This window comes from Trachemys scripta, chromosome 8, assembly GCF_013100865.1.
Source record: "Trachemys scripta elegans isolate TJP31775 chromosome 8, CAS_Tse_1.0, whole genome shotgun sequence".
NCBI classification, from domain to species: Eukaryota; Metazoa; Chordata; order Testudines; family Emydidae; genus Trachemys; species Trachemys scripta.
In genome coordinates, this window is record NC_048305.1 from 33,230,077 (window position 1) to 33,257,101 (window position 27,025).

The 27,025-nt window shown below is 45.1% G+C and overlaps 1 long non-coding RNA gene across 1 annotated transcript in view; it reads left to right on the forward strand.

The window, feature by feature from the left end:
* LOC117881989 overlaps positions 1–25,269 on the forward strand; it is a 26,542-nt gene extending 1,273 nt beyond the window's left edge. Inside the window, exons 2-3 of the long non-coding RNA XR_004646910.1 lie at positions 23,269–23,355; positions 24,178–25,269. This is a non-coding gene — a long non-coding RNA (uncharacterized LOC117881989). The remainder of the gene's footprint in view (positions 1–23,268; positions 23,356–24,177) is intronic.
* The last annotated feature ends 1,756 nt before the right edge of the window (positions 25,270–27,025 follow it).

The following is a 27,025-nucleotide window of genomic DNA, read 5'->3' on the forward strand; positions in this document are numbered from 1 at the left end:
GCAGGGACTTTGGGGAAGGGGCGGGGTTGGGGCCGGGCAGGGAAGGGGCAGGGCCCCGTGGAGGGTCCTCTTTTTTAAATTTTTAAATATGGTAACCCTACTTTAACTGTGTTAAAAAGCAATATACAATTTTACATTACTATATAAGTAATAAGAAATAATAGTCTTTTATTCTCACATAGGCCTATTCTCTGATGCCCTAAATCTCCCTGACCCCAACTTAAATACAGTAGATCTCCCTCACTTTGATCCTTTCAGAAACTACCTCCACACAGCCACCTGGCATAGGGAGCAGGAACTGGGTAGATCCAGAGCACTACTGTGCTCTGGCTTTTCTCAGTTGGATATAGCCTCGAGGGGGTCATAGGCAGATTAAGTGTAAATTACATCAGACTTTCTCAAACTCTGGCCTGAACAGTTTCTGGGTGGGACCTGAAATTCCTGTCTTAGTGTAGTTGTATGCTCTTGTATTTGAGAAAATTCAAATTATTACTTAAGGTTTTCTGTTATAGTCCCTGTGTGCTCACTCCAGTTCCAAGTGCAGTGTCTTTCATGCACCCAACAGGGCTTCAGGAACTGAGCAGGATTGCAATTGAGTGACTCCTCCGGAGCGTCAGGGCTATTGTAGCATCTCCCCATCGCTCTCAGTGCTCCTGGTACTGGTGCCTAGCTAGCATGAAGCTGCCGACAAGGATAGAGAAAGGAGATGGCAACATCCAACTGCCGCTCTGACCCTTGCCAGAGGGGGACACCATTGTAGGGGCAGAGACTAAAGAGAAATAGGAACTCAAAGGGCAGGAACAGAACAGGAAAAGTGCTTAAAAAGGGGCAGTGGTTAAAGTAGGTTGAAACAGAAACAAGACCTCTCCTTAGACTTTCAGCAGCACCAGCCATTGAGAAGAGAAGGATCTATGCTTCCTCCTTCTCTTTAACCTCTACTGAAGGGGGAAAAGAATGAGGGAAGCAGAGTCTCAGGGGGGAATGGGTTGGAGGGGTATAATGGGAAATAAAATGGATGAGGCTGCTCTCATGGGCCTCCCACTCAACGCCTTAAAGCTCCCCCACTACCTCCAAACACCACCCCATATGGCTGCCTTCCACTCTCCTTGCTGCCCCAGGTTGCCCCAAGTCCCTCCAGTATCCTGCTCTGCACTAGCTACCTTGGTTCTCCCATCCTTAGCCCCTTTTTTGATAGTTGGAGAAAATGAGCGGAGAAAAGCTCACCAGTTCACTCAAAGATATAAGGCCCTTATTGTGACATTCTATACCTTAGGGGAGGCCCCTGTTGCCCCCATATTCCTCATTTTTATGTAATCGTGATCTTACATATAAAGCATGCCTTGTAAGGTACCAAGGAAAAGGTTATGACCTGCTGAAAGTAATTTCTCTATCTAAATAGGTATATCATCAATGCATATGAAGTTATGTGAATGTGTTGTATGGTTGTTGCTAAAACATGCTGTAAGGGTATGTCTACATTTGCAGAGTTTTTGCGCTGTAAGTTTCACCGGTGATAGGTAACCGGTGAAAGAAAAGCTCTGGTTTGTGTATTCACTCAATTCCTCAGGCGTCAGAGATTGTTTACACTACCAGCTCTTCCACTGCTGTGCTGTAGGGCAGCTATCCCACAGCTCTCTCAATAGGTCTTGTGAGAAGTGCGGGGGGGAGGGTGAGTGGAAGGCATTCTGGGTCCCTGTTCAGTGCCCCATGCTGCCCTACTTCATGTCTCAGGAGCCCCATTACTTCCTTGTTTCTTCCGTGGCATTTTTTTTAAAACCTCCTGCTGTCTGGCTGCTTTCCCCGCCACATCCACAAACAAAGGAAAAGGGAGCTTCAAACTTCCCAGGGCTTACAGGGGGAGGTGCAGACGTCCGTCCATCAGAGCTGCAGCGATGCTGGTCAGAGTGGTCGCTTTTGGAACTGTGGGATATCCTTCGGAGGCCAAAAGGTGTTTACACTGGTAAAAAGTGTCTTCACTTTCACAGCAGCGCAAAAAGAACAGCGGTAAGTACTGTTCACCTCTCGTGAAGGTGGTTTTCTTTTTGCGGTGAAACTTCTGAGTTTCATCACAAAAAGTCATTAACAAGTGTAGACGTTCCCGCAGTTTTAGCACAAAAAAAGGGACTTTTTGCGCTTTAAATGGTAAATGTAGACATACCCTTAGTTGGGGAAATCAGCCAGATATTAACTTCCTAGAGACAACAGCAAGATCACCTGCATGAGGCCACACCAGGGGAATCGCTCAACTTTGCCCGGAGACTCAGCAATGCCCCCAGTCATGCCTAGACTTGCATTCTCCAAGCACATGGGATGGAGGGCATAAAAGAGACCACAGGGCCTTTCTCCTTCACCCACCTACACTGCAAGCAACAAGGATGCTGAAGATGTGAGACTCCAACAGAGGAGACTGGCACAGATTTCAAAGGTGAAATCTATATACTGTGGACTGCAATATCCAGTTGGGTTAGAAAAACTGCTTAATCTAAATCAGTGGTTCCCAAACTTGTTCCGCCACTTGTGCAGGAAAAGCCCCTGGAGGGCTGGGCCGGTTTGTTTACCTGCTGCGTCCGCAGGTTCGGCCAATCGCAGTTCCCAGTGGCCGCGGTTTGCTACTTCAGGCCAATGGGAGCTGCTGGAAGCGGCGCGGGCCGAGGGACATACTGGCCGCTGCTTACAGCGGCTCCCATTGGCCTGGAGCAGCGAACCGCAGCCACTGGGAGCCGCAATCGGACAAACCCGCCGATGCGGCAGGTAAACAAACTGACCCAGCGCGCCAGGGGCTTTCCCTGCACAAGCAGCGGAACAAGTTTGGGAACCACTGATAGGTGTTGCCCAATCTAATAGGGTTGAGAGTTTAGACTGTGTGGTTATATTTTATTTTATTTTGATAACCAACTGACTTTTTGGCTACTAAATATCACTTAAAATCCATCTCTATGTGATTCCTGAGTGGCTCTGGAAGCATTCATGCAATCTAGCTGGGTGTGGGGTCTCCACATGTGGTTGTGCTGAGTGATAACAGCACCAGGAGGGGTTGCTGCTGGTCACTAGCAAGGCATTGTTAGAGACAACCCAGGCTGGAGAGTTCAGGGGGCACAGCGGTCCCACAGTGCCAGGCTGCACTCCAGGAGGATCCTGTCACACTCATATCACATAGTTTAATATTCTAGTATTTCATGCAGAATTGTCGTATATTTGGCCTGAGTCACAGTTTCCCTGTTTCTGCATTTGGGGCAGCAATGGAGAACACAAAGATGACTATAAGCTAAGCCCCCTTTACTATGGTCTGAGAGCAGTTTTATGCCAGCCAGGGAAGCCCCTAAAAAAAGGAGTAGTTTTAGATGCCATTCTGCCCACTTAAAGCCCCTTTTCACTGCCAGAGGGACGAAAAGTGGCCTTAGTGTAACTGAGAATTAGGGCCCATTATCTGTAGTTGCTGAATTCACTTACCATTTCCGTACCTTTTGACAACGTACGGTTTATTAATTGTAACATTCCTGGCATTTCTTTTTTGTAACTCTTTCACTATCTTTCTAGCAACCCTAACTTTCAAGTAAGGGTTTTGACTGATATTCATCTTAATGGTATAGTTGAACGTTCTCTCTTCTATCTAAAATGACAGTTGAAACAATACAACAGAGTGTTACATCCGGATTCCTTAAAGACTTAGCACACACCAGTACAGCTGGACAGTAGTAAAATATGAGATTAAGAAATTGAGGTTACTGCTAGCTCCATCTGTACACATGGTAAAGGGATGTTACTTGTCATTTATGCCCCTTAAAAATCAATTTCACTTTTTGTTTATAGTGAGTTTCAGTTTCTTAACTGTAACAATTTGTTTAAAGGCAATTGTTTTCATTGACATATATATTCTTTTTATTAATTTTTTTACTATGTAAAACAACTAAAGCCCATGGTGAGAGAGAAAGCCGTGACAGAATATATAAGGAAGAAAAAATACTACTATATGATAGTTGCTACTGGCTGGGCTTTGCAACCTTTTACCAGTAACAATCAATTAAAAGTATACAGAAATATTTATGAGTCAGGAATGAACTGCTAAAAGCTATGAATAGTTAACTCAGTCTACCTTATACATTCACATTGGGAAGGAAACTGTCCTCAAAATCTATAGTAGGTATATCCCATTCTGTGAGAGAGTTTTTATATTCATCCCCTGCATATGCATTTGAGTTTTGCATGGTCCTGGTTCTACTGGGCGAGCAGTGAGTTTAGTCCTCAGGAAGGAGACAGTCTGTATAAAATGTGTTATCCTTGCAAGTAGTAGGTTTCCAGATGTCACATATGGGCTTGCATTAGAAATCCACTCACAAACTTCAGATAAGCTTTTTCACCATGAGTGCAAACTCATACCCATTGCAGTATTATCATTACTGGTATCCCACCAACAGTGGGCGAAATTCATGTGTGTGCAGAGGGCTAGCACAGGGTCTATTGTTACGAGAGATTTCTATTCAATTATATTAAGCCAATGATGTTTGTTTACAAATGCTGCTTTTAATTCAAAATCTTTTAATTTTAATTAATCTATTCTAGTAATTAAGGTTGTGGCCCGCCTAAAGGAATTTCCAGAAAAAGCCGCAGTTGGCTAACTGCCCCTTGAAAGGACACGGATACAGTCCTCTGATCAAAAATAGGCAAACAAGCAGTAAATTCTTCAAAAACAAACATATTTATTTAGAAGTGAGTGAGTACAGTAAAAGAGTAGAGATAGAGATAAGAGAGTTACAATTAAAAAGGGAATGAAGCAGCGCAGCAAATAACGACAACACTACAATTACAGTTTCAATTAACTCTGTAGCATATACAATAATATAATCATTCAATTAATACTCTATACCTTATAACAATAACAATATATTAATTAACATTCAACAGTAAACCTGTAAAACTAAACATCCAGTAAGCGCTGGCCTGGCAGTTAATAAATGGATAGGGAGAGATCTCACTGAGATCACAGGTACCCAGCTTTATTTACAAGCGAAACCCATACATGCTAGGATGGTAAATAAAAAAGATTGGACTTACAAGGGCTTTATTAATCCCTCTAAACCATCTTGGAGGTCCTTCTGCTCTATGTTTTGGGAGCGATGTTAAGGGAGCGCTGGTAGCAGTCTCCTGCAATGGCTGCAGTCTGATGAGGCTTCCTGCTCAGGCAGAAACAGTGGGAGCCTGTTGGGTGGCTGCGATAGCTGCAGCAGTGGCCTCTGCTGGCCGGGTGGTAGAAACAGCTGTTGCCAGGGGCAACCCTGGAAGGTTAGGTGGGCTGCTGCTACTTTGCAGGCAGCTCCTTCTTTGCAGAGTTCCAATGCTTCTTCTTAGCTAACTTTTTCTGTGTAGGCATCTTCTTACAGGTGTCTGGCGGTGTTCCACTCTCTTGCTGGTCCGTTCCCTACAGAACTTTAGCCTGCTGGCTGTCGTCCTTGTATACGATTTGCTCTCCCAAGCTCAGCCAATCAGCTTCGAGCTTTCCGTAGCTCTGCCCACTCCATAGACTTCTATGGGGCTACAATGTATTTCTATGGGATTGTGATGAGTCATCCTCCACAGGAAGTGATGCAATCCTATGCCTTGATTACATTGCCTGGAAATGATGCAAACCTATCTCCTGATTACATCATCCCTATTTATTCCTATGGGCTTCAATGCATTCCTATGGGGGTTTTCTTAGCTGACCTTTAGATGAACCCTAGCTACTTCCTGTCTGGAAGCCCCATGTATTTATATGGGCTACAATATATCCTATGGGGTTTCTCTTAACTGACCTGTGGATGACCCCTAGCTACTTCCTGTCTGGAAGCCCCTATGTATTCCTATGGGCTCCAATGTATTTCTATGGAATTATGCTTACTCATTCTCCCCAGGAAGTGAAATTTACCATTGCATTAGAGGAAGTGAGATTGTTACATCATAGGCAATGGACCCCTATGTGCCCTAGAAATGGAATCTCTCCTGATATTATATCACTGTATAGCCGCCATTACTGAATTTCTAATTTAAACGATTATTAATTTCTCTCTCATTAAAGCTCTATTCTTAAAACTAATCACTACTCTAAGCATCCCAAAGGGTCCTGACACTATCACCACTCTTTGTATGTCCAATTAAGCAAGTTATAATTTTCACGAATTTAAACCCCTATCTGATGTTTTTCTGCAAACCTTCAATTTAAAGTATTATAAGGCATTTCAGGCAACTGAGGCAAAATCTCTCGCCACGCTATGGATCACAAATACCACTGAAGCCCTCATAATCAGCCTTACCTTAGCAGGGCTGGCCTTACCATGAGGTGAACTGAGGCGACCGCCTCAGGTGCCAGACTGTGGGGGGGTGCCACTAGGACCCAGAGTGTAAAAAATTGTGTCTGCTGCTGGTGCATATGTATTCTCTCTGTTCTAGATGCACAGAGATGGTGGAGTGCTGTGCTGGAAGAAGGAGGGCACAAGAGACATAACAAGCACGTAGGAAAAAAGGTGAGAGGGAATAAGAGAAAGCAGCAGGAGCTGCAGGAAGAGAGAGGAGGAGGAGCCTCTTATTTACTTCTCTAGCACCCCAAGGAGCCTGGACTGATTAACACCAGCTTCTCAGGGAGCTTCCTGTTTCCTGCTGCTTCCCTGAATCCACCTGAGTAGAACAGGCAGTCAACTGTAGTAGTAGGAGCTAGTTAGGCCTTTAAGATGCTGATATCTTCCCTCACTCAGGCCCTGCTACCAGCCTGCTTATTTCTCCCCTTCAATTGAGTGTGGAGAGCCACTATAGCTGGCATAGAACAGCAGTCATGGGTGAAAGAAGAAAATGCCCCTCTGGGGCAGCATTCAGAAAAAGCAAGCAAGCAAAGAAAGTTTTTCTACCTAAGCAGGAAGGAGCTCTCCTGAGATACATAGACACAAATGTTCACGGTGATCCTTCCGGCCCCACTGAGTATATGAGTGGTGAGGAGATGCCTGATCTTCCAGTTAGTCAGAGTGCAGGTGACCTTGCAGCTACTGCAGCATCCATATCTCCAACTCGAATGGATGTAACCATGCACATTCCTGAAGAAAAGTGTAGATCATAGAAGAGTGCAGTGGAGACGCAAGAAACAGCTGCTGCTGAGTTTAGTTCCTTAAGTCTAGATGATCCAGGACTGTGGACCACGCAAGAAAAGGAAGGACCTAAGACAACGGACCACATGGGCCACAGCAAGTGAAAAACTTCAAGTTCCCCAAAGACAATGAAAATAGAAGTTTCCATCCAACACATTACTGGCATGAAATCCCCAAGGGTGACAAAGTGGAGAGGCCATGGCTTATGTACTCAAAACCCCAGAATGCTGCATACTGTTTTTGTTGCAGACTCTTGCAGTCTAATGTTCCAGCCACATTGGGTTCTACAAGAACAAAGGACTGGAAGAATCTGGCTAGAAATCTGGCATGCCATGAGAAGGGAGCAAAATCACCAGAGAGTATTCCATAGGTGGAAAGAGCTTGAGATGAGACTAAGGTGAAAGGCCACCATAGATGATCAGCATCAAGAGAAGATTGCACCAGAGTCTCTACTGGCAAAATGTTCTGAAAAGGCTCATTGCCATTGTGAGAATGCTTGCTACCCAAAACCTAGCACTGTGTGGCACTTCAGATCAGCTGTATGTGCCAAACAATGGAAACTTCCTTAAAGTTGTGGAGCTGATGGCTGAGTTTGATGCTGTACTCCAGGAGCATCTAAGAGTCCCCACCCAAGAAATGTACACACACCACTACCTTGGAAAAACAATTCAAAATGAGATCATACATTTACGGGCAACAAAAGTCAAACAGAAGATTGTGGCAGATCTGAAGTCAGCAAGATATTACTCTGTTATTCTGGACTGCACACCTGACATCAGCCGTACGGAACAAATGACTTTAATGGTGCGTTTTGTAACAGAACCTAGTGAAATTGTCCCTGCAATGGTGACTGTCCGAGAGCATTTTCTAGAATTTATTGACATTGATGATACTACAGGACTTGGTATGACAAATGTGCTTTTTAAAAAGCTGGAGATACGGAAATTGCGATAGCTGACATGAAAGGTCAAGGCTACAATAATGGTGCCAACGTGAGAGGAAAGAACAGAGGAGCACAGACACGCATCCGAGAGTTAAACCCTCGAGCTTTTCTCGTCTCATGCAGTTCTCATTCATTGAACTTGGTGGTCAGTGATGCAGCATCAGCTTCTAGTGAGGCTGATGAATTTTTTAATATAATTCAAAGCATCTATGTATTTTTCTCTGCATCAACTCATCGATGGCAAATTTTGAAGCAACATCTGGGAACATCCTCTCTGACAATGAAACCACTGAGTTCCACATGATGGGAAAGTCAAGTGGAGGCGATAAAGCCTATCAAACACCAAACTGGAAAGATAGATGATGCCATAGTGGAGGATAATGCAATGACAGGAACTGTTCGTGGGAGAACAGTGGCAGAGGGAAATGGAATCACTAGAAACATACATAACTTCAAATTTCTGTGTGGCTTAGTGTTGTGGCATGACATACTGTTTGAAATAAATGTTGTAAGCAAGAGACTCCAAGGTGTTGACCTTGATATATCTGGAGCAATGGAACAACTGGACAAAGCAAAGTCATACCTAGTGTCTTACCGGTCAGATGAGGGATTTCAAAACATACTGAAGAGTGCACAGAAGTTGGCAGAGGAACTTCACACTGAAGCTATTTTCCCATTCAAGAATACAAGAGTCACCGAAGAACACGACGACGCTTTGATTATGAGCCATGGGATAATCCCATAAGAGATCCCAAACAACAATTCAAAGTTGAATTCTTTAACCAGGTGCTAGACTGTGCAATACAGTCAGTTGAAGAACATTTCATGCAGCTCAAGGAACACAGCAGTATATTTGGGATGTTGTAGGATATTCCAAAACTCCTCACTATACCTGAAGAAGACCTACACCAGCAATGCAGGGCACTAGAGACAGTGTTGACACACGATGACATGTGTAATATTGATGCAAGTGATTTAGGTGATGAACTGAAAGCCCTTTCAAGATACATTTCAGCAGGATCAACTCCAAAGGCTGTTCTGGAATATATGTGCACAAATAAGATGACCACCCTCTTTCCAAATGTTTTTGTTGCTCTGCGCATACTTCTAACACTTCCTGTAACAGTTGCCAGTGGAGAACGCAGTTTCTCCAAGCTGAAGTTAATAAAAACACATCTACGCTCCACAATGATGGTCGGCCTTGCAACCATCACAATAGAGCATGAGCTGTCCCAGACTGTGGACCTTCAGCAGGAAGCAGTTCAGATCTTTGCAACCAAGAAGGCATGGAAAGTACCACTTTGATTATTCAAACAGATAAAAATGCCAGTGTTTGCTATGCAGACAAGAAAAGTTACATTTACTGTTCAGGCATTTGAAAGTTAAGTGTTACTTAAACTTTTTGAACAAGGCATTTTAAGTTGCTAGTTCTCCTTTACTGGGGTAGGTAGCAGAGCAGTACCATGAGAGAAGTAGAACAGGAAGAAGGCAGAATTGAGATCTTTCAAATTTTAGGCCCAAGCGAGGGGATATGGGGGTGTCATTTGAGCTCCCCGCCTCAGGTACCAAAATGTTGTGGGCCGGCCCTGTAACTTAGACTTAGATGTTTTGCTGGCCTCTGCCTAGGGATGAATTTCCTCCACAGGGCTGCAGTGAAAAATGATTGAGATATCTGTCATTTCTATACAGAGTTTTGAACCTGGACCTAGAAATCTATTGGCATGAGGTTTTATAAAAGTTTATTTTTACAAAATGTAACTGGGTGACCACGTTTAAGTTCCCAACATTTTTTTAACCTTTTCATTGTCATCCTTATTGCTACCTTAGTAATAATGCTTTCCATTTCAATTCACCCTGTAATTCAGAAGTCAAAACAAAAATAACCTAGAACTCCACCACAACCAAATATAGATGTAAAAGGTGATTTCCCATAAACTAAACAACAACATACAGTGATAAAGCCCAAGTTTTACATATACACCTCTACCCCGATATAACGCGACCTGATATAACACGAATTCAGATATAATGCGGTAAAGCAGCGCTCCCAGGGGTGCGGGCTGCGCACTTGGGCGGATCAAAGCAAGTTAGATATAACGCAGTTTCACCTATAACGCAATAAGATTTTTTGGCTCCCGAGGACAGCGTTATATCGGGGCAGAGGTGTAGTAACATACAGGCTAGTATGTATGTGTAGCACTGCCTTCTACTGGATGAAGTTAGAAATCCTCGCTTCTGTCAGACTTTATACTGCTAAAAGCTAATAGATTGCTCCTTAGTTCAAATGGTAGAACTTTTGGAGAAGGAAATTCTGAATTAGATCCCTGCTCTTGCCATGAAATTCCAAGTCGCCATGGTTGTCAAAGTTCTAGATTACATTAATGTATTACACTAATGTCAGAATTGAGACCTGAACTCCTATGCAATGACTGGTTTTGAAGACAAACTGTCTGATTAGGGCAGTGCGTAATGCATTGATTGTTGTGTGTGTATACCAGTGTCCTCTATTGGATGAAATGAGGCATGGTTAAATGTGTGTCTTAGACCTTATATTGCTAACATCCAATGGAGATTCTCCTTTAGCTCAAGTGGTAGCGCCTGTACTTTTGGAGCAGGTGTATCTAAATTCATTGCTGCTTTTAAGTTCTGAGTACCCCTGGTATGCAGCATAGGGACAACTAGAAAGATCTAGGTGGCCACAGAGTTGTTACAATATTATTATTGACTGAGAACAGAGTGTGCTCCTTGTCCTGAGAAACTTTCAATCTAGGTTAGATGCAGACAGACAGAATGGGACAAACATAACAGCTCAAAAAAAAGGAGGTGCAGTTCCCTGGCACAAACCACACTTACAAGGCACCATTAAATTGCTTGATCACAGGATGGTGTCCCAGACAACTCCATCGAAATAACTGCAATCTGCATTCTTAGGAGTGAGCTGGTTTTTCAAACATTTGCCAAACTCTTTAGTGTCTGCATTCCATTTCCAGGCAGCCAGCCTGCTAGCAAAGAGCCAGGATCATCCTCTACCAGGCTCCATCATGGTGATGCAGAGTGACAGATTCAGCTCAAGCATCTGCAGACTTTGGCTGAGAAAAGGCGGTTGGAGCGACAGTATGTTAATAAGTCTGGAGACAAAGCAGTGATGATTAAATCTCAGGTGCTTTGGTTTACCAAGGTCACACAGGCTGAAATCTGATGATGCAGCAGGGACGCAATGCAGCTGTAAGCATTGGAAGTCAGGGGCAAAAAATGTCACAAACAGCAATCTGCCATAACAGTGTAGCATTAATGACACTGTAGCCATGGTGACAACTGAATTAGAATGAAAGTTACTAAGTACTTTCCTAACAATTATCTTTGGAGCTGAAATTTTTTATATTTCTTTTTAATTTGGAAAGTCGTTTTTAGTGCTGTGGTGTGCGTGAAAAAAAGGCTAAACAAAAACTGTTCCATGTTCTTTGAGTTATTGGTGTGTGTGGGGGGGGAAAGGGTTGGGTTTTTTTGGGTCAACAGTTCTTTTCAGATGCTTTTATCCCCTCCTAGTTTTGTCTAACACCCCAAAGAGATTTGATCTAACTTTTGGCCAATGCAGTGCAGAATCGTCAGTAAGGAATGTATGCTTTACTATATTAATGTTTTTTTTAAATGGTTAATAGAGTATGAACAAGTGAAAATAGCATGTGCAGACTCTTTTCCTTAGTGATCCAAGTGCCTGCTTCAAGTCCACAGGAGGTGCCAAGAGGGATTTATTTTATTTATTTAGATGCGTAAAAATGCTACTAAAGGTGCTTAGCCATGCACTCTAGGCACAACAAAAATACATCCTAAATGCAGCAAACAATCCCCCTTCTTTCAAACAATTCCCACCCTTACACACACACCTAATCTCACACACACGTTCACACACCCACTCCTATTTTCAGCTGCCTGGGGAAAGAGATGAGCCTAGCAACGTATCCTGAAGATCATCAGATTTGAGCTATTTCAAACCAAGTTGGAAGCGAATTCCAAAGCTGTGGGGTATTCACAAAGAACACCCGACCAGCAGCCCCTCACATTTTATACCAACAAAGCTCTGGCTCAAACACCTCTGTTGATGTCAGCTGTGGCAGTATAAGCAGCACCCCGACTGCTATCCAGACATGCTCAGTTTACAAGTCAAACTATGTGGGAGTTTTATTCTAGCTGCCAGACCTGGAAATTCAGCTTGGAATCTGACAGCCAAGCCAGATTCTTTCCTGCTTGCACATCACAACCAGTAACTAAGGACTTACAGGCCAAATTATACCCACAATGACGTGTGTAATGCCATTGACTTCAACAAGTTTGCAAAGGTGTAACTGACTGAGATTCTGCTTATGATGCACAAGATGGAATGAAATTCATCCCTCTCTGTGCTGGGTGTTCACTCTTAGTTCTGTTAGCCATGTAGAGTCAGTAGATACTTATTTTTGCCACTAAAAATCAGCAGATTTAATCCTTTATACATGCCGTGGGCAGATCTGCTGACTAAGGAGATGCCATTTTACAGTTATTTTTCAGAGTACAACTGCACATTCAGAGATAATCTTCTGGATATGAACCAGTGCAATATCATCTTAATAATCAAATAGACAGAAACAACTATATGAGATTTGAATTGCTCCTTTCATCTTAATGGGGTGTATAACTCTGGAGTCTAATAATGACAATTGGAATGTCAACATTGTTAGCTCATTTTCATGCTGATCATTGCTGCAGAAATATCCAGCCACTTTGGGATTGTGGATAAGAAGTGGTGGCTGGAGATTGGGCTGAGAACCATTATTCTTATCACCAACTGACCTCAATCACCTTCTTTCTAAGCACCTTCTTGATTATTCAGTGGAGCTGATCTAAACTCAGAAAACTCCTTCCACAGGAAAGAAGTTTTGAAATTTCCTTTCATCCCAAATTAGAACAAAAAAGTCAAAATTGAAATTTTGAAAAAATTTAGTTTCAGAAACATCAAAACATTATATTTTGAGAAAGTCAAAGCGCTGTGTTGCGACTATATCACAGTAAAGTTTAACACTATTGTCAAAACACAGCGCTTAGGTAACTGTCATAAATTTGGACAAAATCAATATGTTCCCACAAAACATTGATTTTGTCAAATCAGCACATTTTGCATGGAAAATTTTTCAACCAGCTCAATTATCCACTATCATTATTTGTGCCTTCTCCCTGCATAAGTATAAAGGCCCTCTGTTTCTCTCATACACAAAGACATGCAGAGAGGACAAACAAAAACAGAAACAGGGCAAGCAGTGGGGGGAAGGGGAACCAGCAAAACTAGTGAAAGCAAGGGATCCCCAGCTAACCACACAGAAGGACTCACTATGTTCATCTCCAACCTCTCTCCCCACAATGGCTAATCTGGCCTAGTAATCATGCTGCCATTGACTGAAATTGCAAACTGTTTAAGGAAGGAAATGAAGTTTCAAAGCCCTGTCATCTTTGCATAACTTTTACTGGACTTGTTCTGGGCATAGCATACTGGCTAAGAGTCTCCTCCCTCAATACACGCCTTGCTCCCATCACTCTCCACCCCCAGGCCAGTCAAAGGACTGTGCAGATTGTATTAAATGGGTGACAGACAGTTGTGCGAAATGGTGAGCACCCTACTTAGTCATTTTTCGCCAGTGCATAGCCCACCAGATATTTCTATGTTTTTACCTCCCTCTACATAATGTGGCAAAGTGACCAAAATGATGGTGAAACTCCATGCAGATACTTTGGAAAGAATGGAACTCATGGCTAGGGCTACCATATGTCCGGATTTCCCCGGACATGTCCGGCTTTTCGATCTATAAATAGCCGTCCGGGGGGGATTTCTAAAAATCTAAAAATGTCCGGGATTTCCCCCCGATCGGCTATTTATAGATCGAAAAGCGGCGCTGCTCGGCAGCCAAAGCCCCTTTTCAGTTCCCCCCATCCCCTGCAGCCTTAGCACACCCCGGGCCCCGCAGCTGTCTTCCCCCTCCTCCCGTCCCCTGAACGCTCCACCCCCCTGTTCTCCCCTCCCCTGCTTCCCGGCCCCAGCGGCTCCGGCCCGGTTCGGGCCCCAGGGCAGCCGGCCCAGCCCCGGCCAAGCACCTCCGGCCTGGGCTCAAACCCCACAACTCTGGCCGGAGCGCAGCCTGATTCCTGGGCTCTTGTTAAAGCCGGCCCTGGTCGGGGGACAGGGAGTGGGGAGTTGGATGGGTCAGGAGTTTGGGGGGGTGTCAGGGGGGCAGAGGTGTGGAGAGGGGTCGAGGCAGACAGGGAGCAGAGGGGGTGGGATGGGTCAGGAGTTCTGGGGGTCCTGTCAGTGGGCAGGGAGCAGTTGGACAGGGCATGGGAGTCCCCGGGGTCTGTCTGGGGTGGGGGTGTGAATATGGGGTGGAGGTGTGGATAAGGGTCGGGGCAGTCAGGGGACAGGTAGCCTCCTAGGGGGGCAGTTAGTGGCAGGGGTCCCAGAAGGGGGCAGTCAGGGGACAAGGAGCAGGGGGGAGATGGGAGTTCTGAGGGGGGCAGTCAGGGGGTGGGAGGGAGTGATTGGGGGCGGGGCTAGAGCAGGGCTCCTCCCCCCCGTGTCCTCTTTTTTGACTGTGCAAATATGGTAACCCTACTCGTGGCTAGAGAATGGGAACTAGTCGTTCCTAAGTGACACAGCTACTTTATCTGCAAATTCACCTCTGTTTTGTTATATCAATCCTCATTAGTGTATGTGAACACTGATACTAAGTGGTTCATCCATGCAATTTTAAGTGGCTTTCATGGCGCAGGAAATTTAGGATTCTAGAAGGATCTAAAACTCTTTTGCAGAGAATAGAAATGCAGTTAAGCTTAATCTGGGAGCATCTCATGGAAATTCAGTGGACGCTTTTCTTTGAAAATCCCAGCCTAATTATTTCACCCTCTAAAATATAGACCCTATGATTTGTACTTAGGCTTGGAAGGATTAGATCTTTATTGGTAAATGGCGATAAACATTGATGACTCTGTCCACACGCAAACCAATGAAAAAATATTTCCATCAATAAAAATCAAAATTTACAGATAAGCAAAGAAAGAAAAATGCTGCTTGAGAACTGAGAGTTTGATTTAAGCATATTTTCTTTGTATATTTTCACATGATGTTGAGAATTTGTATTTTCACAGGTATAAGCCATATCTTTTTGAATCTCAATGTTGACTGCCATTAAATTATCTCACTCTACCCTCAGAATTTCCCCCACTGTGAAAATTTAAATTGATAAAAATCAGAAAAAAAAACAGAAAAATATAGATATTATCCATCAAAATTATACAAAAAACAAACACTGAATTCTGCCCACGCTATTTGTATTGCATTCATTGCTGATTGGATGCCAAATGGGTAGTAACAAGTTACCACACTAGAATGGTAAATGAGCCTGTTTAGAAAAAGAATTGTTTAACCATACAGCTGGTGAAAGGATGATATCATAAATGTTATTGGAACAGCAGAGACAAGTGCACTCTGAGGATCAAAATGTTTATTTCCACCTTAGGGGAAAATATGTTTTATCTGAAATGTGATGGTGCTGATGGATTTTTAAAGCACTGAAAAAATGAACAGATTTTTAATAACTCTTCTTACTGGTGCCTAATAATAGACACAGTAACTCCAGCCAGACACTAAGGGATAAACAACCGTTCCTCATACAGATCTCATATGACATAAGATAACTAGATTAGGAGACAGATTACTGTGAGTGAGGAGGAATCAAAAGAACATTGGACTTAACTAGGATAAATCTGCAAAGCCCAAGCCTGGCAGAAAATGAATCGTGACCAGTTGTCTGACATTTTCCTTATCTTTACAAGGCAGAACTGAAATTATATAAAATACAGGATTGTGCACACAATAGCCAAGGCAATAGTGCTTGCTAGTTCCAACTGTGACACATTATCTGATGTCTAATGGAGCTCCTGCAGGTTAACTGATCCCTCTCTGACAAGGAATCTCCACACAGAAGAGTTTACAGCACAGAGCTAGGATTTCTGGAGTGGAGAAGAGACTGTTGGTGAAAGGTGCAAAACAGCAAAACAAAAGCTCTTTTGTAATAAAGTACTTGCTGCTTCATCTTGAATAGGGGTCACAGGAGGCCTGGATAAGTGGAACCAGTGCCCGTTGTGCTGTGAGATAGCTTCAGCCATCAAGAGATCATACATGAGTATAACGTCCCCCTTGCAGGCCACGGGGTAGGAGGGGGAGGGGAGGTGTCTCCCGACAAAAGCATGGAGGGATTTGGGAAGTGGGGGAGAGGCAAGGGTATAGCCAATGAGTTTATGACTATGTGGGATCCACTAGTCACATTATGTATAGAGACCTACCAAATTTACAGCTGAGAAAAACGCATCACAGATTGTGAAATCTGGCTTTTGTAGGGAAGGGGAGCTTGTACCATGCGCCAGGCTCCAGCTGCTAGTCCGGCCAGACTGGGGAGGGATGGGACTTCCCCTGAAGGGGCCACTGCTGTAGCTGGGTCAGACCTACCTCTGAAGACAGTGCACCCGTGGAGCTTCTTGCAGCTGGGGGAGGTTCCCAGAGGTAGGTCTGACTCAGCCCAGGAGCGGCCATGGAGGGGCAACTAGCAGCTGTTGCCCGGCACATGGTAGAAGCCCATGGCTGGGATGCCCCCAGCCCTGCCCATCCCCAACTCTGGGCCCAGTGTTAAAGGGGCCTTTGGTTGGTTGTGGGGGGGAGGGAACCACAGCACTCCCAACCATAGGGTCCTGGGTGGTCGCCTACCCAAAAGGCCAGCCCTGCCCATCCCCCAAAAGTGACAACACCCCTCGCCCCCCATGCCCTGCAACCCTTACTTCTGTGCTGCTGCTTGTGACAGCGCTGGCTTCAGAGCTGGGTGCCAGGCCAGCAGCCGCTGCTCTCCCCAGGCAGGGAGAAAGTAAGGGTGGCAATCCCATGACTCCCTTTTGGGTCAGGACCCCCCCCCCATTAAATTTCAAATGTAAATATCTAAACAGTGAAATTGACTATTTTTTAAATCCTATAACTGAAATTGACCAAAGCGGACCATGAATTTGGTAGGGTCCTAATTATGTGTGTAATCAGCATGTAGATGATGTTACGTCACTCAGGATTCTGCCTGCTTGTTAGGAGAAAGGAGTCTATCTCCCCAGTCCCTGTGGTCCTGGACACAAAGTCCTTTTATCCTTGCTTTGCTCATTTGACCAAGATATGGGCATGACATACCTGGAAAGGGAATGGGAACGATTTGTTGGAAGCTAGTAATTAAATGACCCTGAGTATGTGGATTTGTATATCTTACCTGTTGCCAGAAAAGAGCAGGCCCCTCCACAAAGCACTTGTTCTTTTTGGTAGGCACTCCTCTAGTGAAGTTTGTATGGTCTTGCTGTGCAAACAGGGAGCCCAATCTTCAGCTGGCATAAATCAGCATAGTTCCATTGAGGCCAATGAACATCAGAATGTTGAATGGTACTAAATCCTTCATATTGCAGCACTGGCAATTCATCCCTCTAGCTCCACACACTACCACTTAACATCTGTGTAGCTGTTGGACAAGACATCCTGCCAGATGTGATAAGATGTCTATGTGACCCACCTCTTGAGAGAGGCTCCACTGACTGATTGGAAGAATATATGCCAAGTTCCCCTGCACTAAGCATATCCACCTTACAAAGCAAAACAGTAACAGTTCATGGGAGTAGTCGGATGCAAGGTGAAAAAGGACACAAGAAAAACAAATGCAATTTAGCATGTGAAGTCTCAGAGCACCAGGAGAATGATGGATTAAACCAACTGTGGATCTTCGTAAGAGAAAGAAAAACCACTGGCCTATTTTTTCCTTAGTCTGAGCTATTTTTTTCACGTTATTATTTTCATCTATTAAACTTTGCAATGAATTATTGCCCTGGATTTGCTCACATGCTTCTCTCAGACCCCTGCAGTGTTCAACCAAACCCATTAAACATCTCTTCTGTCGCAACAAATGCAAGCTGGATTGCATCAAGTCTTTTTCCAATGCCCACGGAGTAAAATAAATCCAAGGCAGTTTGAGACATAAGATCCCCACTGCCCCTTTTGGCATGCAACCACAGGTCTCACCTTCAAACAGATGGAAACTTTGGAAATGAATGCCAGTTCTTTTAGCAGACTTGAGTGTACTTTTACATATTTATAGCATCTCTTTAATTTCCATAATAACCTGGATTATGAAGGAGATTAAAGACTGTACTGGCTGGTGTAGGGAGGAGGGTTTGGATTCCCGAATCATTGGAATGGATTCAGTGCCTGTTTGAATTACACAATCTGCACTTGAACTGGAGAGGTACTGGTCTCCTAATTAACATATTGGGCCACATTCTCTGCCCTTCTCTGTCCCCTTTGTGTTACTCTGGAGATGTAAAGAGTCAGAGACTGTTTTTATCTCCCCTGCTCAGGATTTCTCCAGTGTGGGGTAGGAACAGGGAGTTCCCAGCAGGTGTAGAGCTGGCAGTCAGCTCCTATGCTACCCCTCCTTTTGGTCCCAACATAGGGGATGAAGTGGATCTGTGGCCACAGCATTGTGCTTCCCAGCTGGAGGATGGTCATGGAGGATCATTGCCAGTTAAAATAATTTAGAGCAGCCCCAATGCTGCTCCAAATTTTGCTGAGGCTGGTGCAGAAATGGCCAGAATGTCAGGTAGCCATAATTGGCTAATGCCCCCCCCACCACACACATACTCATCCCTCTGCTGCACCAAACTGTCACAACAGAGAATCTGGGCTTTTATTACATTGGCTATGGCTGCACTTCTAGCTGGGAGTGTAATTCCCTACATGGCTCTCTACACTCCCAAGCGGTGCCTCCCATATCTACACTGCTATTTTTTAGCAGTGTAGCATCTTGCTGCCTCCCTATTGCCACAGCCTTTCCTCACGACAGCAAAGGGGTCAGCCGAAGCCTTTCCCTGGTGGGTGTCCCTGCCATATGCAGCTACAAATGTGTATGCAGCCTGCCTTTCACTGCAGCACGTAGTTACACGTGTAGTGCCTGTACTCTACATGTCCCCATAAGTGTAGACACGGCCCTAGTGAGTTTCAGTAACATCACCTTACATATTGCCTCTGAATTTGATCCACTAAATGGAGATGAGCCAGGTCTAATAAACAAGGCAGAAGCTGAAGATCAGTAAGGATCAGATTATATCAGGATTGAAATGTAAAGGAGGATCTGCAGAAAGGTCAGTCACACACATTGGACTTAAAGAAAGCAGATGTTTAAGGAATGCAAAGTGAGCTACAGAAAATTGGATGGAATTTCATGCCTGCAAGAAACATGAAGTGCAGAAGAGGGAAGTGTTTACGATCCAGCTGAGGAAGATGAAATCAAAATCCAACCCAGTCAAATAAAACAAAAACCTAACAAGGGACTAGAGGCTTAAGTGGCCAAGTAGGGAGGTAAAGACCAGCATGGAAGAGACAGAGGGCATTTCAACATATGATGAAGCTGGGCGAGTTACAAAGAGACATCATGATAGCCAAACAATTGAGGAAATACATTATGCCCAATTCACCCTGGTGCAACTGTATGGATTTTAGTGGAGTCATGCCAGGAATGAATTTAGCCCTTAATGTTAAACAAGCTCTTGTTTAACATGGCTGCTACTCTGAAAGCTCTTGTCTGAGTGTTTCCCATTTTCATTTATTTCTCAGAGCTCTAGGCATTTGCACAACTTAGAAAATATCTAGTCACGAAAGGGTCAGATTTACAAAGGGATTTAGGTGCCTGAAGATGCAGCAAGGCATCTAGTGAGATTTAGAGAAGTGTCCAAGTCCCATAGATATCAATGAGAGTAAAGCACCTGCTTAGGAGCTTTTGAGTATCACACTAGGTACCGATCTGCATCTTTAGGCATCTAGATGTCCTTGAAAATCTGGCCCAAAGGGCATAAAAACGTAAAAAGCCCCAACCCACTGAGCTAAGCCACAGAATATAGAAACAATCAATTCTCTTCTCCCTCTACATCTCAACACCAAGTCCTCTCCCTTTTCCTCAAAAGCCAGAGGAAACAGATGGGCTCTACAGTGCATCCTGAATGGCGAGAGTTTCAGGTTTATTTGGAATTAAGCCAAGAATGAGTTCCGAAGTCCCAGGCCTTATGTAGAAAATACCTAGCTGCAGCCACCTCCCTGTTAGAGGCACCTCTGCTGAGGCCAATATCAATCATAGGGAGAGGGGACCTCCCACGCAGATAGGACACTAAGCATTTAAGACCCATAAACAGAACTCCACCAGGAAATCAACTGGCAGACAGTGCTCATGGAGATGCCACACTTCACAAGCAAGCAGCCATGTTAGTCCAAGTCTCTGAAGTCTTAAGGTGTAGCCCCATGTAGAGCACATCAGGTTCAGATAAGACATGCATGGATGTCATGGGCATACGAAAGGCACCACAATCCATGGCTTCTCACTACAACTCCCAACCTAGGAGCCTGCAGTGCCCTCAGACAATAATAAAACTTGGCCCTTCCATAGCAGTTTTCACCCAGGGACGTGAAAGTGCTGAACAAACATTAATTAAGCCTCACAACACCCTGAGAAGGAGATGAGCCTTATCCTCCTTGTGCAGATGGAAACACTGAGGCAGAGTGGTTAAATAAACTTTCCCAAGTCAACACAGCAAGTCAGTAGTAGAGCTGGAAGTAGAAGAGGAGGTTACTCACCTGTGCAGTAACTGACGTTCTTTGAGATGGGTGTCCCATCTCACTCCAGGTGCTGGTGCATCCCTGCGCCTTCGCTCGGAGATTTGTACAGAAGTACCCACACGGGCCACATGCACACAGGGCCTGCCTCATGCGCTGCTGGTGCCTTAACAGCGTGTGTGCGGCCGTGATTCCTTAGTTCCTTCTCTACAATGGAGACAACTCCAAACTCTGAAGTAGAGGGGAGAAGGGTGGGTAGTGGACAGGTAAGTAACCTCTGTGAGAGAGAGAGAGAGAGAGAGAGAGAGAGATGTCCCTGTGGGTACTCCACTCCAGGTGACTGAAAAGCAGTATCTCTACGATGGCAGGGACTTCGAATCTGGTAAGAAAGCCGTGGACAGCACAGCTCTGGCCATTCGAGTGTCAGTCAAGGGTCCCTGAGTAAGGGCTTAGTGTTTGGCAAAGGTGTGCTCTGAAGCCCAGAGGTGGCAGCCTTGCAGATATCTATGAGGGGAATGTTACATAGGAATACAACAGACATTGACACAGATCTGGTAGAGTGTGCCTTAATAGAAGTTGGAGGATGTATCTTCTTTAATTGGTAGCATAAACAGATGCAGTCTGATATCCAGTTGGATATTCTCTGGGTGGATATCGATTTGCTCTGCGCACATCAAGTGTGTGCATTGCTGTTTCAAAAGAGTTTGCATGGAGTTTAGGAAAGAAGATTGGTAGATGGATAGGTTCATTACAGCAGAAGGATGAATGTACCTTTGGGAGAAATTTGGAATGCGTTCAGAGTGTGCCTTTATCCTTAAAAAAAAAGATAGTGTAGGGTGGGTCAGCCATGAGAGTTCCAAGTTGTCCTACACATCTGGCAGATGTAATTACCACTAAGAATGCAGCTTTCAGAGATAGGTGTAGTTGACAGCAGGATGCTAGTGGTTCAAATGGCTATTGTGTCAAACATGTGAGAACCAAGTGGAGGTCCCAGGGTTGAGTAGGTAGTCTGATGTCCGGGTACAGGGTCTGGATGCTTTTGAGGAATCTTTTTGTGATAGAGTGGGTGAAGATAGTGGTGTCACTGATCTTCTGGTGAAATGCTGTGATTACTGCCAGATGTATCTTTATGGAACTGAAGGAGAGCCCAGATTGTTTGAGCTCCAGAAGGTAGTCCAGTATGACTGGAAGAGGTGAGGAAGTAGGAGCGGATTGCCTGGCAGAATACCACACTATGAACCCAGACCATTTATGGATATAGGTGATGCGTGTAGATTGTGTCCTACTATGTAATAGTACAGTTTGCACCTGCTCGGAGCAGCCTAGTTCTTCGTAGGAGAACCATTGAGGAGCCATAATCTGAGGTGGAGCATTCCTATGTTTGGGTGGTGTAGATGGCCCCTGCATTGGGACAATAAGTTCAGAAGCGGGGGGAAGGGAGATTGGTGGACAAGTGGACATTGTGTTAGAAGTGGGTACCACGGCTGTCTGGGCCATGTAGGGGCTATCAATATGATCCTGGCCCTCTCTGTCCATATCTTTAATACTACTTTGGTATCGGTGGGAATGCGTATAGTAGGTTGTCATTCCATCTGATCGTAAACACATCACCCATGGAATGTTTCCCCAGACCCACTCTAGAGCAGAATTGGAGGCATTTCTTGTTGGTCGCGGTTGCAAAGAGATCCAGTTGTGGATAACCCCAGGTTTTGAAGATGTTGTGTAGGATGGTGTTGTTTATCTCCCATTCATGGTTGAGTGGGAAGGATCGGCTGAGCTTGTTCGCTGTGGTGTTTTGTGCACCGGGCAGGTACAAGGCGGAGATATCAATATTGTGTTGGAGGCACCAATTCCAAAGTTTCATAGCCTCGGTGTAAAGTGAATGGGATCGGGCTCCCCCTTGCCTGTTTTATATAAAACATAGAAGCAGTGTTGTTGGTCATGATCCTGATCTTTTGGTTCCTGATGAGTGGGAGAAAGTGGAAGCAGGTGTTGCGGACCACTCAGAACTCTAGAAGATTTATATGTAGTGAGGTCTCTGTAGAAGACCATAGTCCTTAAGCGGTATGGTGTCCCATGTGTGCCCCCCAACCAGTGAGTGATGCGTCTGTAGTGATTATAATTGAAGGGGATTCCTGTAAAAATGGGACCCCAGAACAGAGGTTGTATGGTCGAGTCCACCATATGAGTGAGTCCTTGATATTGGTAGGCATGGTGAGAAGCTTGTGTAGTCTGTGTACATTTGGTTTGTAGACTGTGGCTAGCCAACCATGCAGGCATCGCAAGTACAGGCATGCGTTCTTGACCACAAAAGTGGATGTGGCCATGTGGCCTAGAAGTTGTAGGCAGTCATGAGCTGTGACCTGTGGGCTGTTCTGTAGTTTGGCAACCAGATTCTTTATGGTGATGAATTTGTCAATTGGAAGAGATGCGAGGCCAGTTGTGGAGTCGAGGTGTGCACCTATAAACTCCAGATGTAGAGTAGGGTTTAATGTGGATTTGTTTGTGTTTATTTGCAGGCCACCACCCTGAAGGCAGTCAATGGTCATGTGTGTGGATCGGATGGCTTCCTCACGAGTTTGCAATTTGAGGAGGCAATTGTTCAGGTAAGGGAAGATTATTATTTCTTTTTTCCTGAGATGTGTGGTAACCACCACGAGGATCTTGGAGAAGACACAGGGTGCTGTTGAGAGGCCAAAGGTTAGAACCCTGTATTGGTAGTGGTTTGTTCCCAGAACAAATCTAAGAAAACGTCTGTGGGCAGGGTGTATAGTTACGTGAAAATAAGCATCCTGCAGGTCGAGAGCTGAAAACCAATCTCCCTGCTCCAGCGCTGGAATAATGGTCATTAGGATAACTATTTTGAATTTTTGCTTTGTGATGAACTTGTTGAGTTGCCTGAGGTCGAGAATGGGTCACCATCCCCCACTTTTCTTTTCCGTAAAAAAATAATGGGAGTAAAAACACTTTCCCCTCTGCTGATTGGGTACCCACTCCACTGCTCCTATTTGCAGAAGAAGTTGTACCTCTTGGTGGAGCAAGTATTCATGAGAGGGGTCCCTGAAGAGGGACGGGGAGGGGAGGTGGGTGGGGGGGGTATGGACACAAAAGGGATGGTATAGTCTCTAGGGCCCATCTGACTGTAGTGATGGCTCGCCAGTTGTTATAAAATGGAAGCAAACGGTGACCAAAGGGTTGAGTAATTAATGTGAGTGCAGGAGTGGGTGGGAGGTCTTCTATGTCCTCGACCAGGGCTTCAAATCTGTTTGTTAGGTGGAGGAGTTTGGGATGCTGCTGATTGTGGGGGGAGGCGGCATTGAGGCCTAGGTCTCTGGCACTGATGCTGTTGCTGATCGTATGGCCGTTGTTGTTGTTGTTGTGTGTATGCTGGGTATCGTAAGGCTGATACCTATATTATCTCTTTCTAGAGGCTGGTGTATGGATGCCTAGTGATCTCAGCATAGCCCTGGAATCCTTCATGGTGTGCAGAACCTCATTCGTCTTTGCTGCAAATAATTTCTCATCATCGAAGGGGAGATCCTCCACGGTGTTCTGTATCTCAGATGGGAAAGACGAAGAGTTGAACCATGAAGCCCAATGCATAACAACAGCTGTAGCGGTGGACCTGGCTGCGGTGTCCGCAGCATCAAGGGCAGCCTGGAGTAACGTGCGGGAAATTATTTGTCCTTCAGAGACCACTGCCTTAAGTTGCGGTCTCTTTTCTTCTGGAATAGTTAATAAATTCCATTAATTGCCCGTAATTTCTATGGTCATATTTGGCTAGGAGGGTGGCAAACTATGCCACACTGAATTGCAGTGTGGAAGTTGCATAAACCTTGCAGCCAAATAAATCCATTCTTTCACTGTCCCTGTCAGGAGTAGTAGACCGGAAATGCTGCTGCTTGTTTCTTTGGTTTGCCGCTTCCACTACCAGTGAGTTTGGTGCTGGATGTGTGAAAAGAAACGCTGAGCCCTTGGAGGGAACATAGTATTGCCGATCTGCCCTCTTGCAGGTCGGGGGTATAGTGGCTGGAGTTTGCCAGATATTCTTGGCCGGGTCCATGACAGCTCCATTGATTGGGAGGGCAATCTTGGAGGAGGCCGCAGGTTGCAAGATGTCTGTCACTTCATGTTGAGTCTCTGACACCTCCTCCATAGTGATCTTGAGTTCACTAGCCACCCTTTTAAATAGGTCTTAAGAAAGGGTAAAAGAAAATAAAACTTGTCTGACTAAAATACTATACTAACTGTACTAACAAATGAAGTATGCGAAAGCTAAAAAATGTTGAGCAGGACTGCTGAGCTCCATCTCAGGCCGGGGCAGTAGAGAAGGAACTGAGGAGTCACAGCCATGCACGTGCTGTTAAGGCACCAGCAGCGCGTGCACAGCCTGTGCGGGTACTGCTGTACAAATCTGAGCGAAGATGTGGGGACGCACCAGCACCTGGGAGTGGAGCACCCACAGGGACATCTCTCGAAGAAGAATCCAGGATTCATGACTCTTGACTAAAGTTGGTTGAGAATTTCCGGCTGAATGATTTTCTGTCAGAAAAATGCAGTTTCTGCAAACTTTTGATGAAATATTTTGATTTTTCTTTTGGGCAAATTAAAAATAAATATTTTGTTTTGTGGCAATTTGAACCAAATCAGAATATTTTGTTCTCTGAAACTGACCCAAAAGGTTTAGTTTCTAATCTATTTTCCTATAAGCACATTGCCTTATGGGAGTTGTAGTTAAGGCCCTCATTCTCTAACCAAGCTGCTTGGTGCATCATGGGAGATGTAGTCCAGCCAGGGAGCCTGACCCTTAGGGAGAATCAGAATCTTGAACTATACTCCATAGGCATTGACTCCGTGGGTGCTCCAGGGCATGCTTGCGGTTCGGGGTGGAATTAGGTGGGAGGAGGCGGGCAGGGTTGGAGCAGGGACAAGAAGAGGCAGGCAGGGGGGGGGGGGCTTGGGAGAAGGGGTGGTGTGGGGGCAGGGCCTGGGGCAGAGCAGGGTGTTGAGCACCCCCCCGGCCCGGAGGAAACCGGCACTTGTTATACTCCCATGAGACAATGCACCACAATGGGAAAATGCTGCTTTTAACGTTGAACAGACTTAAAATAAAGAATCTTGGCTCAGTTCAACAAACTGAAATGAAACATTTAAATTTCAGAAATGTCTAAACGTTTCATTTTGTTTTGAGCAAAATGAAATATTTTGGAATTTCTGTTTTATATAAAATTTCAATGTTTCATCCCAATTTGAGACAAAAACCAAATGTTAGAATTTCCACCAGGCCAAAAATTATTAATTTTGGTCCACTTTGCTGACCCATACTTTAACGCACTAGGCCACTCACCCTGCATTTATTTCACAATTGTTTCCATTCCAGGTTTTACCCACTTATTGTTGACCAACTGATCATGGAATTTGATAGCCTATTTTGACTTGATCGTAATTTCCTTCTGTATTATTTCTTCCATCCATGAAATGAGTTTTATTATGTATATTTTTGTTTTTAACCCCCACCAAGCCCCTGTGTGAAAAGAAGCAGATGATTTCATTTTATTATTCTTTCTCTCTCTAGTCAGTAAATTAGCCTGGACATTTCCTGAGCGCCTCCAGGTGAAGTACCACTCGGGTTTGCCATCAGCAACCAACAAGAGAAGAGGGGCAAGCAATGAGCAGGAGTTGCTGCTGAGCACTACTCCCTCTCATGCTGCTAATTGTGGTTACTAGAGACAGACAGCTGTGCTAGGAGCTGTGCGGGGCAGCTGCAGGAACAGGCAGAGGGAGGGATGGACAGGGAGTGGAGTTTGCTCACCTTAAGGGGGTCTGGGAAGGAAAGAGAGCACGGGAGGGAGAAAACTGGAGGGAGCTGGGAAGGTCGGCAGGACAAAGGGATGTCCGGATGGTAAACCTTGGTCATGCTAAGGCAGGGGCATGGCCATGGCCCACCCACTTAGCATCCAAGCCCACCCAAAGTTGGGGCAGAGCCTCCCAATCCACTGGCTGGGGACTCCTGATCCTAGCTCAGTGTCCAGCTGTGTCCCTCTCCTGCTGGTCCCGTGTGCTGATGCCCTGGTCTCCCGCCCCAGCTAGGGGGGTGTCTCAGGGGAGTGGGTCTGGTTCCGGGTCCATAGCGGATTAGCCACTGGCCCTGGGCCAACGGGGTCACCCCGAGACGCTCCTCCTGCCCGGCGCTCCTGCCAGGGAGCGGGTCGGGGCACGGGAAGAACACTGGGCAGGGGGAGTGGGGCAAGCCCTGTGCCTCAATCATGCTCCCTA